At 40.4% G+C, this 14,422-nt stretch overlaps 1 protein-coding gene across 9 annotated transcripts in view; it reads right to left on the reverse strand.

Moving 5' to 3' along the window:
- The window catches only part of TOM1L1 (target of myb1 like 1 membrane trafficking protein), a 512,416-nt gene that overhangs the window by 111,653 nt on the left and 386,341 nt on the right, over window positions 1-14,422 (reverse strand). The gene's annotated exons all lie outside the window — the stretch shown is intronic.

Below are 14,422 nucleotides of genomic sequence, written 5' to 3' on the forward strand. Positions count from 1 at the left end.
TTTCTCAAGCTGTAGAAATTGCATATTGTCAGTGGCCAGCAGATTTTGTTTGCTTTTATGCTGAAGATTTAAGCTTCAAACTGAGTCTCTTTAAACTGGAGAGGAGAGCTTGTGGTAAAAGAATGAAGAACTTGCCAGTGAATCAGTGCAACATCACTACCATCTAGACTTGGAAAATCATCCATCATCCAGCAGCAGCCAACACAAGCTGAAATTTACCAAGTTCTGTCTACATACATTCTGGTGAACAGGCACCCTCCCTCCTAGCTCTGAGTGGACTGAAAACAGATGGTCATAAATAAACAAACACAGCCCCAGATAACCTTGTTTCTCTCTTAGCAGTTCCACTCTGAGCACTGAGCAGCCTTTGCTGGGAATTGTGCTGTGGCATCAGTGCTGCAGGTGAGTGTGGGATGTACTCCAGAAACCCCTTCTTAAAGTAGTGAAATATCACCTACTTTCATTTCATGCAAATTATTTATTTTGCTTTATTATCTATTATTAACCAGTTATTGTTGCCCACCTGTGAGACAGTAATAAGCATGACTTATTGTACCCTTAATCAGTTTTGTTTTAACTGCCTGTCAGTGGGCTCTCATTTGCTGTTTGTCTTGACGTGTGTTTGTGCTGTCGCTACAGAACTGAAATTGGCTGAGATGGTTTAATTGTGGGATATGCAAGCTGAGGGTGATCATTACAGACAGCTCAGGTAACCACCTCTAGAGCCTGATCCAGCACAACAAGCCTGAAACACTGTTATTAACAATGACAACAAATACCTGTGACATAGTAACTGTTCTTGTTTATATCAAACACTTCCATGTGGGGAAAGAAAAAAAAAGACAAATACAGATGCTATGAATAACTGAGAAACTTGGGAACAGATCACCAGTACAATGCAGTATCAATAGCAGGAACAAATCTCAGCTCCCGGATTCCCAAGCCTTTCTGCACACCATGCAACCCATCCACCACTCCCTGCATGAGCTGCTCCCTGCTCACTGCTGGATGAGCCTCATCCAACACTGCCACACAATCACCTTCACAGTGCTGTCTGTTTAATGAGATGAACCAACCTGTAAATAATGTAAAGAAAGCAGGTTTTGATATTTATAGTTATCATGAAGAATTTAGTGATGACAGTGGAGTGTACCCTAGACATTAATTTCATTAGATATAAATTACACTAGTATGACATTGATATATTGTAATTAAAACTAATGATCCATTGATTCTCATCCAGAAATTCAGTTAAGATGACAAATATTCTTCTATTATAGACCAACGAATAAATATTAAAAGCATACAAAAGTCCAGGAGGCAAATTCTGCATTCATTTATGCCAAGGTTCATATTCCAGTGAACTTACTGAAGCTAGGGCTATGGCATGAATAAAATGAGAGGCTGTGGTGTTTGGGAAGCAGGCTCTCAGAAGCAGAATAGGGGCAGAGAGCTGGAGGATGGCTCCGGTTTCACCACAAGAGCTTTCTGAAGAGGTCTAAGCTACAAAGAGGAAATCCCTGCTGCCCCTCACCCAAATTCATTGATACCCAGCTGGAGCCACTGTGGCTCAGACACAGCCAGATGTGAGGAGGAAGGGCTGTTACCTGTGTATTTCCTCAAAAGCAATTTCAGCACCAGCTGTGTCTAAGACTCCTACATGAGCACATCAGCTCTGGGTGAAAACACAGCTGATGGCTCCCCAGGAGCAGCATTACTGATGCACAAATGCTCGGCCACATCATCAGAATGAAATGGAAGAGAACAAAAGCTATGAATCTGAACCAAGCACTGCTTGTGTGTGTCATTCAGTGTCACACACGTTCCTCTTTCCTCCTAGATCAAAGGCCACCGAAGTCTCACAGATGCTGTACAAACACTCCCATCCCTTGCTTTCACCCATCCTCTGCTTCTGTCACATGATTTTCCTACAGTAAGGCCTTCAAGAGAGTGTGCCATTCTTTTCATCATAAAATCTGAAGATAATTTCTTCTTGAAGTTTAGCAGAATGTAGAAGAGACAGACTACACATACTCTTTTAACTCCAAGGTAATTGTCCATTAAAGTAGGGGAATCACTTAAGACTTCATCAAGCTTTCCTGTTGACCTGCCAGATGCCAATGAAACAAATTTTAGATTTGTTAATTTTAAATTTTTAGAAATATCTGTATTGACCTGTGTAGGTGTATGAATGTATGTAGGGCTGACATTCAGAACCACCCAACCCTTTGTTTAAAACATCTGACTGCCCAGTGTGGTCACAAAGTGGGTGAAGCTTATCTACTTACACACCTGAGAGAGATGTTCAATCTGTTGTTCAGTGAGACAGCACCTGGCTGACCAGACAACTTAGATTTGGTAAAAATGGTTGAAATTAACCATCTTTAGAGCATGCAGGAGCAGCTCATTTAGGAGCCTACTTCTCCTATTAGTTACATCAGCTAAGTTGCACATTGATGTTACACATCTTTAGACAACAAATGACCCTCTTCTCCCATCTGCTTGCACTCAAACACATGGCGTTTCTCCCCTCTGTAACTCCAGATAAGAACATTTCCTCATTTCACCCTCTTTTTGGCTGACCCAGCAACTACTTCCCACACGTTTTAAAGTGCACCCACTATTGCTTTGGCAATCCAAACATTGAGTATGTGATAAGATATGCTGGGGACAGCAATAACCCATAAAGCCTGGACCTGAGCACAGACAACAGATGTATTAGAGATGTGCAGGGCAGTTCCTGAGAGGTGGAATACATATGTAACTTAATTAAGCATTTTCCTGCAGGCCTAACTAATTCATTGGGCCAACAGATACTGTATTTAGGAGGGTGCATGTTTAATTTACAAATTAGTGGATTACAGTAATATGCATAACAACATATTAAATGAAGTATTAATGTAATACAACCCAAACGACACATGATAAACCATATAAGCATATATACAAACTTGATTTAATATGTTAGCTTCCTTTGCCCTCTGTCAGTCTGATTGCCTTTGCATAATCCATGTTCCTAATTATCCCCCGGTATGCCTTGCATATAAATAGCTAATTAGATGGTGTCCCTGTCAGCTATGAAGTATGTAATATCTGGAAAAAATACTCCTTTAGAAATTTAATTTAGGATAACAGATTGTGCCATCTAACCAAAGAATTAAAGCTTTCAGTTTACTAAGATGTTTGCGCATTTAATATCGACTTCATACTATTATATTAGTGCCTCAAAATGTGTCCAGTAATTTTGTTCTTGAAAAAAAATAATAAAAAATTGTCCTGTCAAAAGTATGTACAGTAATTACAGCAAGTTGCTTAAGACCTAAATATTGCCTCACACAACACGATCTGACATGTGCATCCATTCTCCATTAAACACATGGCAACGGGGGGATGCTGGGCTGCAGCTCAGGGAAGCGCCGCACCAAAGCAGCGCAGTGGCTGCGCAGCACTGCAATCCTCCTGCTCACAGGTGGATGCTCCTGGGAAGGGCACTGGGCTTCTGAGGCTGCTGCATGGCAAACCTTGCACATCACATTATTGTGCACCAAGTGCTTTTCTCTCATCTTGCCTTGAAACTGGCTGTTCCAGATGCCACCCCCATTAACTCCAACGTACACTTGTAGCACGCTTCCAAGACTTTCCTTCACACTTAGCAAAGAGGGAAGCAAGAATCCTTGCTGACCATCCTTTCTCACACATACTGCATTCTTTAACTAATTCACAAACTCTTGTGTTCATTTTTTTCCCCTCCAAGCCTTTAGTGGGCTTCAATCAAATTTATTTAATTTGACAAAGTAAAAACAAATCCAAATACACAGCTGTATGTAAAATGCTGGCTATGACAATCAGCTTCCCTTCCTCTGCTGCAAAGAGCCAATATTAAGAAGGTGAAGGTTAGAAGGAATAAAGGGAGAGTGCCATAGGGCTGCAGGCAGCAGTGTGGCAGGGCAGACACGATGGATGCCTGAATACCTTGCTGCCCTCCTCTCATACAGCTAAGGTTTTCATAGTCATATACCACATTCAAATAAGTTTCCACTTTCATTCCTGTGGCATAGATGTTCTTCAGTTTTAAAATTCATTCCTTCATATACCAGCTGTTATCATCTGAAGGAAGTATAAGTGCCTTCATGAAGGTATAGAACATAGAAAACAGCGAAGTTGGAATGAATTAAGAAACAGCCATGTGTACTTCTCCCACAATTAGCAGACCGCATTTTTCTCTAAGTTAATCATTAATGCTATATAACAATTTAGGAAAAAACACCACCACTAGATTCCTCATTCAGTTCTTTTGTGTCCAGTAGATAATATCGATGGGTGTTTTTCAGATCCACGTTATCATGCCAGCAATGAGCCCAAGGGAGAAGAGCAGTTGGAACACTGTGCTCAGTGGCTTGCACACAGCAGGCCTCATTCATCCCTCGTGCAACCAAAGTACACCAGCAGCTTGGTGCGTTCTGCTGTGTGTTATATAACCCATGTAAAGGGCAATGATGCACATTTCAGAGTAATTAAGGTTCATAAAGTGCTGGGATTACAAAACAAGTTCTTATAAATAGCACAGGAATGAGCATTAAAAAGATGGAAATGCAAATCTTTTCCCTCGAGGGTGATAAGGGAGGGGATTTTTAAAAGCAATTCCTTCATGAGCTCATGCTCCTTTTTCCAAAATGCAGCCTCTAAGGTGGGGATGAGGTGGTCCCAGGGGACCACAGGGCTGGGCTCACCAAGGGCTCTGCAGCGAGCTGCTCCCATCACCATCACTTCCCTTCACTATGACTGTGTTTCTTAAGGCTTCAGCTTCACAATTTCTGTGCATTCTTTTCAGCATTAACTGCATTCGCACATTTTTAGGGAGCAATTGTTTACACCTGCAGTGCTATTTTGGGACTATTAGAATCTTCTGTAACAGTATGAACTGCTTTACTACTACTGAGTAAGGCAGGTAGGGGCTTCCAAGGATTCCTGATAAGACAAAAAATAATTCATAAGATAGAGGATTTATTAACATTTGGAAGTGGAGATAGCAACCACCTCGGGCAGTTCTAGAGCTGGCACAGCCCTGGATATCCCTCTGTAGATGGTATCAAGCACCTGAACAAAGCCACCTTTACAGTGAAGCCTTGTCCATGGCACGCACTGACAGCTTCCTCCACTTGTTTGAAGTTTTTGCATTCTACAGTCCTTTCTCCATATGAGGGAATTTATGCTTTTAATATTACAATATACCATAGCAACCTGCATTACTCGCAGTAAATATATTCCCGTGATTATTTTGTATATCATCAGCAAACCTAAATGAAAATGACAATGTCTAGAGATACTTTTTAGCTGATAGTTGTATTTATTCTGCATGTTTATGCACTCGCTGTCAAAACAGTTGTAAAATATGCATATGAGAATGCATTCCCTGGAAACTCAGAAAAATGAGCTAGTCCAGTCTATCCTACTTTAGATATACAGGCACTGCAAAATGTATCTCCATTGATGTTTTTATTACAGTTTAAAGTAGGGCACATTTTTAAAGCTGTGTGGGATGTCAGTAAGATCATCTCCATCCACACACTTCACTTACCGACGTGCCTGTTATCAAGTGTTTATTAGGTTGTGATGACTCCAATATAGCGGAGCGAACTCTAGAGGAGCTGAATGTCTCCTCTACATGAGATCTTTCTTTTTCTTTTTTAAAGCAGACCAGACAGTATCCCTCACCCCCACCAAGACAAAAAAAAATTCACTGCTGTCATTCAAATGCTATTGCATGGAATATGTCAAACTCATGAAATCATGCAAGTTTCTCCCAGAATATTGTTCTTCAAAAACTGTGAGCTGATGTTACTTTGCTAAATGTCATTATTTACACTTTGCTTAACTTCTGCCTAACTCCTTGCTTAAGCATCACCAGTAAAGCTTAGCATTGGGTTGGAAGTTCAGGATCCTGGCTGCAGGACGCACTTTGGTGGATGACTCACAGCCATCTATATGCAGAGATCATTTTTAACCACAGTGCTCAGTATCATTACTGTATACATAATAAAGAGATCCTGTTTTACCCATATGAGCCTACCATTCCCCACAGCTAGCCATAGGATCTGGAAAATAAGCGACACTCTCACCCACCAACAAATTATTCATCACAAGTCTTGAAACTTGCTTCACCAGGTAAATCTTTTGCATTGCATCGAAGCTCTTCAGCAGTTAAGGACAGGGTTTGATTTTTCTGCAAAGAATCTTTGAGACAGACGCTAGCATGAACAGCCTACACAATCAAATCCACTCCTGTTAATTAGAATCTTGCTTCATTTGAATGAATAAGCATCTCTGCATCTGGTACGAGTCATGTTGCTAACATTTTTGTCAGGTGCTTGTCTTCATTTAGCAATTAAACCAGCACAGCGCTGAGGATCAGCTTTTCAGTCTGCATCATGCCTAACTGCAAGATTTCTAGAAGCAGCAACACAGCATTTGATTTCAGAACAGAGAAATAAAGAAGAAGGTTTGGGTACACAGGTCTTCCAATAAAGCCCAGAGCCCAGGAAGGCTACCCTTGTCCTAAGGGATGGAAATGGGAGTGGCTGCTCAGTATCTGTGTCTGTGGCAGAACCTGGGCTGAGCGCCTGCAGACATGGTCCAAGAATGAGCTGAGTAAACCCCTTGAAGAAGAAACTTGGATTATAAACAAATTTCTGCCATATTCCTAGATGCTCCTCCACTTCCTTTCTTCTAGGTGACTCATCACACAACTTTCTCCTAAAGAAATATGAAGTACTCAAGCTCATTTTCATTCTGGTGCTTTTCCCAGGGCTTCATTTCAGCTATTCTGAAGGCCTGCAAGAGGATCAAGATCAAGAAGAAGCAGAAAAACAATAAATAGGAATCCAGGTATGAATTTAAGGACAGCTTGGCTTCTCTCTGCTTGACTCATACAAGTTCAGGCAAAAATCTTCTACCAGGCTTCATCAGAAGTCATTTTGATTAACATATCATGTATGAAAACTCTGCCCATCATCATCAGGGACTGTGCTGGGGGAACTCCAAGAGCTGAAGTTCTCTACATGGACATTCAAAATCCAAGCACTGTGGCTGGGGACTGTAACAGACTCAACTTCAGCAAATTTAATTATGTTAAAACCTATACTGCAACTTTTCAACTTTTTTTGTCCCCAAAATGTTCTTGTTTGCTCACGTGAAGCAAAACTAAACAAAGAAAGTTGATATTATCATGGCAAGAAAAAGATAGGGGTGGGAATGACTAAGTAATTAATGCAAGTCTTTTGATTAAAGTCAATTTGCCTTCAACACCATGACTTTCAATGTGCCCTAGGCCTGCATTAATAACTCACATGCACATGGCTTCACAAGTTGTTTAATTATTTATAAATTTTATTGCTTGTTAAAACAAAGCAACCTTAATGAGATTAATGCAATTATTTTCTTATTTAACTTTTACATATTAGAAGGATGGAATTTCACTGCTCTCTCCAATAAACCTCCAGCTCTCTGTCCTGCCTGCCTGCAGTTCTGCAGTCCTCTCTATGACCGAGTGCCGCTGGGTTTCTTGTGTACCCTGCACACACAGCTACAAGGGCTAAGGCCAAGATTCATTCTGATGTTGCAACTGCTCTTCTTCAGGTTACAGGTCTTGTAAAACTTCTCCAAAGCAGAGCTAAAGCAGATGGGATATAAAGGACAATCTGGACATCATCACCTGCTAGCACTATTTTAGGATGCTGACCATTAGAAGCAGAAGCATCACCTGCTGTTAGGAACAACAATCCTGAACACCTCTGAATTCCTTCAAACTCTGCACTGAACAAAACAAGTGCTGTTTTTCCTTTAGAAAGCCATCTGCACCACCACAGCAGATGTATCGCTGACCAAAGGTGACTTGTATTTAGATGCCACCCTTAGAAGACACCTTAGAAAATAGCATTTTCAAGATCAGAGAAAAGTATATGATGCACTTAGAAGGAACTGCTTATAGTTAGTAGATTGAAAATCAGAAATAACTCAATTAAAAATGCACAAAACCAGAAATTATGCAGTGCAATTTTGAGTATCAGGCTGCTTTTTCTTCCACATCTTTCTAAAGCATTAAATTTTCTACGTGAAATGACTTTGGCCTTTCTGTGAAGGACACTGCTTCCTGCAGTGCTTCTGCTAAGAGCTTCATTAATTGCGAGATCACTGCATTTAGACAAAATAAAAATCTGCCTGGGCAATAAACACTACTCTTAATGTATGTGCATCAGCTCAAGTGAATTTGCAGAGCTAGAAACAACTGTTCCGAATACTGATAGACTCATAGAACCTGGCATTCTCTGATCACCTTCCTTTCAACTATTCGATTAACCTAGGAAGACACAAATGAATTAAATCAGACAAAGCCTGCAGAACTTATTCACTATAAGCCTAGCACGTGTGCCACTGGTAAGACTAATTGCTATCAGTCAATTTCCTTCACTGGCAGTGGAGATAAAAAATACCTGGGGCAAAGGAGGGCTTGCCTTTCAGAGCAGTTCATTGATACACATTGATATGGTAAAATCCCATAGCAGTTTCACCAAGATGAATCATTTTAACGCACACAAACAAACTAAAAACCCGAAAGAAATCTTGCAGCTATTTGGCCTAAAGCATTCACAATTGGGAAAAGTACCCTTGCATGCAAAAGTATAATTGAGAGCATCATCTGAAAAAAACATTTGGATTTCATTGTTCCAGGTAAAGAGACTAAATACATTCCCCTGCTGCTTTTGAGGATTTGCAATTGTATTTCACGCTCGAATGAGCAGAGGCTCCTTGAAGCACCAAGAGCCAGGCATGCAGAAGGACTGGGCTGTGCCCTGTGCTGCTCCCTGCCCATGGCATGGCTGGCTCCCACGTCTGCCACCCGCTGCCCTGCGTGCTGCCGTGCTCTGAGCCCAGCACTGCACATCCACGCTTCCCTGGATCTCAGCCATCAGAGATTCTCTTTTTAAAACAACCAACATCCTGCTTAATCTTTCCTGAATTCATTATGGCTGACGTTGTAACAACAGCATCCAGTGCCAAATGGACTCACATACACTTGGGACAGATGCGGCACCTAGAACAGATTTATACCTTCCCTTGATACTATAACACTAACAAGTTCAGTACTCAAGAGTTGCAGGCTTTCTGGAGACATCTTTATGAGACCCTGCTGACTCCACCAAAATTTATACCTGCTCAAGCATGTTCTCTGAACCACAATCGCAGACACAATAAATTTAACAGATCCTTTATATGACAGTAGATGCTTCTCAATGCTCCTTTACATGGCACTAGAGGGGAAGCACTCCTATTCCGCAAAGCCTTGTAGCCTATTCCAGTTGCTCTTTCTCAGTACTCACAAGTATTTTGCAGTTTGGGAGATACAGTAAAGGAGAAGGAAACCAAGCCCAAAGTACTGACTCAATTATTCCCATGGAAGACATAGCAATGGCCCAGCCTTCCTCCACACTGGTTCTGCAGTGCTGATGGCTTTGAAGTGTCAGCCTGAACACTGCAACATCCACAGCAATGGGGAGGACTGCCAAACAGCTCTGTAAGATGAGCAACTTGCAGGATGCCAATAAGACCTCCATTTCAAAAGCCAGCATGGAATACAGCTGATACTGAAAGCTGTTCTACGGCAGAGTCCAAAAGGCTCCAACAAAGAGGCAAGGGTGAATGTTTTTTGATAGCATGTGTTTCTACCTTGATCTTTGAAGTACTGACCTCCATTTGAGCACATAATTGGAGACATCTAGAGAACATTATAAAACCTCACCTGCTAATACAGTTTCACCCGAGACAACTTCAGAAGTGGAACATATTACGTTACTGCTAAAGTTTAAGGCAGAGGAAGGTGTTAGCTGTAAACATGGCTATTCAAAAGATAAATATTTAAACAAAGACTTCATGTCAGAGTCTATCAAATACAATATTCACCAGTTGGCTTAAGCCAATAGGAAATTTTAACAGAGAATGAACTACTACTTTTCACGGTTATTTAAACCAAATTAACAATGACAGTAATGCAATTTCCTTGGCATGACTCTTTTTCATTTCTCTTCAGCTGCCTCCTGCTAGAATCTTTAGAGAAGTTTAAACTGATTTCAAGAAACCCTCTGAAAAAAATGCACTTTGCTATTATATATCTTCCAGGTGTTCGCAGAAGTGCAGAAGGGAAAACATTTGCATTTCCACTTAAATGCTCTGTTTATACAGAGCTGTAGATGGAAAATGACAACATGCATTTTCCAAGACCATAAATATTTACCTTCACCAAACTACAAAGTTAGGGCTTGGGATCATGACGCATTTCTAGTAACCTGTGCAGAAAGATGTAAGTGTAAGATTTTAGTAATGAGGGACACTGCCGAAGAAGCAGTCTGACAGAAAGGCTAATTAATAGGTGTTACAAGTTCAAAACTAGAGATCTCTAATTTGGAATAGACTACTTAAAACAGTTTTTATGGGATTACTTCATGCTGCTATGCTGTTATAATATTCAATGTGCTAAAATTATCCTTCACTGTAAGAAGGAACTATGGTTTCAATAGAACAACCCACTTTACAGTTTCACTCATTCAGTCTGATTGTAACTGTATGCTCTAAATAATTTCTACTGAATGTACACATCATTGCCTAAAGTCGTTGTTACAGCTTTGCATCTATGAAATGTTCTCAGGAAGGAATCTCATTCACTAAAGCCAATGCAACAACTTTCTTTGGATTGACTTGAGGTCGTGAGGGCCTGCAGCTGGTATCTTTGTCTTCACTTCAGTAGTCCTTGGAACAGGTACCCACAGGCACTGTCGTAACGACACTATGAAGAAAATCAACTCTGCCCCAGCTGAAATCAGGGCAGAATACTTGATTCAGAGCTATAAATCACATTATGTCATAGCTGGAGCTGAACTACAGTTTCCAGAGGTCACTGTACTTTAATCAAGATTTATGCTGTTAGGAAAAGACCTCAAAAGAATTGGGACTCTGGGTTCTCTCTCTTCCAGCTCTTGCTTTCTGCCAATGTGGATTCCAGCCAACAGCCTGCACATGTCCAACATGCCACCCAATATCACTTCATTGAGCCATCTTATCCAGCAGCATCACTTCAGATCACTGCAGAACACAGGCTGCTCTAGGAGTCCCAGCAGATCTCATCTGATATGTTTACCTGCTTCTATCAGGACACTCGGGTTACAAACCGCTGGTGCTCTGGGGAGCCTTACGGTCTCCTGTTGCCTAACTGCATCCTTAATTCCCCAAGCTCTGTTCCTGATTAATACAGGTCACATCATGTGTGTTAGAGTAAGATGCAATGAAATTAAATCTCTTGACAGCAAGCTGACTTTTAGGGCTGTCTGCCAAGAAACCTGATTACTCTAACCAATCATTTGCAAAAATTACAGAAAACCAGCTTGCTGATCCTAACTATTCTGGGGGAAGGGGAGGCAGAGAGGAAATCAAACAAGAGAGCTCAGGTGAAGACATGAAATAGAATGAAAACACTATGGATAGGTTTTGCAATGTTGTTTTTTTTTTTTTTTTTCTCCTTAAATAATCAAATTCATTACATTCTCAGTGGATTTCTCTGTTTTATTAACAGTCATTGTTTCATGCCAGGGCTACACCTGACACAACTACAAGAAAGATAACATGTTTTGAACTCCTACTTTTCAGAAAAGTTTTAGGAAAAATAAGCTGTGAAAATATAGCAAGCTGCTGATATATGGCTATTTACATGAAGGTTACCTCAGAGTTGCACTGAAAATCGAAGCAGGCTGAGTGAAGCTGCTTCTTTGTTTCCTACCCTATGACATTCCCCAGTACCAGACAAAACTTGCTTCAAAAGAAGTGTATTCCATTCCAACAGTACGGTTTGTTTTGCTCTGTTTTTTTTTTGTTTACCTGTTTTTAACTTTCTCCTTCAGGCAGCATCTGGAAGTGGTACAGGATACGTCTTCCTAGAGGTAAGCTGTTCTCACAGGTGTTTTTATCCTACAATTTTGTTACTGAGGTACTGCACCACTATGATACAAATGCAGCTATGTAAGTACTTTTATCTCCCTTCTGAATTGTGGTATAAATAGTTTTCCATAAAAACCCTCCTAAAATAATTTATGTAGTAATTATCATAAAGTACATTGAGCATTCAGTAATTAATAGTTCCAAACATTCATATTTTCCTTTATGTAAACAAGTAACTATGTCAACAAAGTCTTAGCAGAGGATACTTTGTTAAAGAAAGACATTAGGGGAGTTTCAGCTTTGTTTTTCCCCTCTTCTCTCAGCAGTCTTCATTAATATAATAAAACTCTCATTATAAAATCATTAGTGTAAATGCAAATAAAGTTTTACATTGTTAATGTCCCCAACCAGGTCCTTAATCACTTGAAAAGTCATGCTGCATTAAGTCTAACATTGATTAGACAAGATAAAAGGGAATGACATAGATGTTGTTACCTTATACTGAACTATTTGGGAACAGCTTAAAGCTGTTTTTCTGCATTGTTCACATTTCGAAATCTTGAAAGTCTAAATTGAAATATTAGACAAAACACTCGACTTCAGTTATCTGAGGAGTCCTACAACTCCTGGACATCTTTATTGCCCTTCTCACGTTGCTCACTACCCAGCTCCACCCTGTCCCCTATCTGTTGCACTAATTAACCTGTGGAAAATTATGATTGTCTTTCAGACAGAGTGGCTTTACAGAAAAGCAAGTTGTTTGACTTCGGTCTAGGCATACAGAGGAGGAATACTGAGGCCTGCCCATAAACCAGATGATCTAAGCCTTCTTTCAAGAATTTTTCATCAAATTCACTCTTGAGGACATCAACATCTTATGCAGTGCAGCATAAAGCAACTGAATGTGTTTCCATCCTAGTATTTTTCCTGCATCTATTCTGTATTTACCACAGATCTAGGAATTACTGGTGTAATATTAACAGTTGGCACCATGTGGCAATAAGACAGGACTGCAATCCCTCTATTGCAGGACTGCGCTCAACCCCACTAAATTGTAGGAAATGCTATCTACACAAGCACAAATACCACTGATTTAAAGCACAACAGAGACAGTGCTGCAGACCTGCTTCCAGCTTTGGAGTCCTACAGATTGCTACTGAGAAAACACAGCTGCTTCCACACCGAGCCATTCCGGTGTCTCACTTGTGGAAGGAATTGCTACATCCGCCAGAAATGCGTGAACACGATACGACTGGAATGCAGAAAAGCATCTTCATCTGGAGTCTTTTTCCTTGATTTTTGCCTATCCAAGTTATTTTTGTGCTTCCAGAAGAAAGTCATCAGGACTATCATAATTAATTAGTCCAAGATGAGGGCGGCTGATTGCACTAATAATCATAAATAGATCAGACAGATTTAAATCATGAAGCCAAATACAAGGGGAGAGACTAAAATAGCTCTTCCAGGCTTGAAAGAAGAAGTGTACTGTAAAGGAAGAAACCAGATAACCCCTAATCTTAGAATTCTTAGTTTGATAGTTTGATGCACTATTTCATAATCCAGAAACCAAAAGGGGAGGTGGGGTGGGGGGGAGACTCACAAAACAAACCCCACAACCTACAGGCATAGCTAGTGTGCAAGCAATCCAATTTATAAGTTGGGCCAGTCTTGCTGATGTTCTATTTCACCAAGAATTACATGTCACTTGATGACAGCTTTAAGTTGACTGAGAATATCGATACAAGAAATCAAGCAGGAAATTGCTTGTAAATAATTTCACAGAAAGAAAAACTATTAAAGTTGTAAACCAAGGATTTGAACATTCGGAAATGCCAAAAATTAAGGTTGTCCGTGCTACTTCACTTCAGTCTCTGAGAGACCTTCTTTCAACCATGCCCTCTATGCATGATGATACACTCCTTAATTACAGAGAGCAACTCTCAAATGAGCTCTGCCAAGAGACATGCCAGTCTTCTGACGTGAGATCAAGAAAACAATCTCCTTTTCATCTCAATGTATTGTGTGATGCAGTCATTGTTAGCATATTGTAGCTGCTATTTCCAAAGGGGCTTCTCAGATTTACAGCTTAGAGAAGCACTAAATACCTGAGGCTTTCAAGTTAGTTAAGGAATGACAACGAATGTTCTCAACATCTGGTAAGAGTACTAAAAGAAAAAGTGGGAAAAGAAAATGAAAAAAGAAACAAACCCTCAAATGAACAGAAATTGCAGTGAAATAAATTTCTCCTTTCAACTCCAGAACAACCTGTCTGCCTCCTTTCCCTTCAGCTCAGATCAGCGAACTCCCACTATTTCCACGAGACAGTAAGTAGTGCAATGGCTGCACACAGCAACACACCTTATATCCAGAATACCAAGTCAGCTGTTAACAGGTTTAGTCTGGTGACCAGAAGGTAGCACAGGAAACAGACATTTGTTCA

Source organism: Phasianus colchicus, chromosome 20 (assembly GCF_987193195.1).
Source record: "Phasianus colchicus chromosome 20, bPhaCol1.hap1.1, whole genome shotgun sequence".
Taxonomy (NCBI): domain Eukaryota; kingdom Metazoa; phylum Chordata; class Aves; order Galliformes; family Phasianidae; genus Phasianus; species Phasianus colchicus.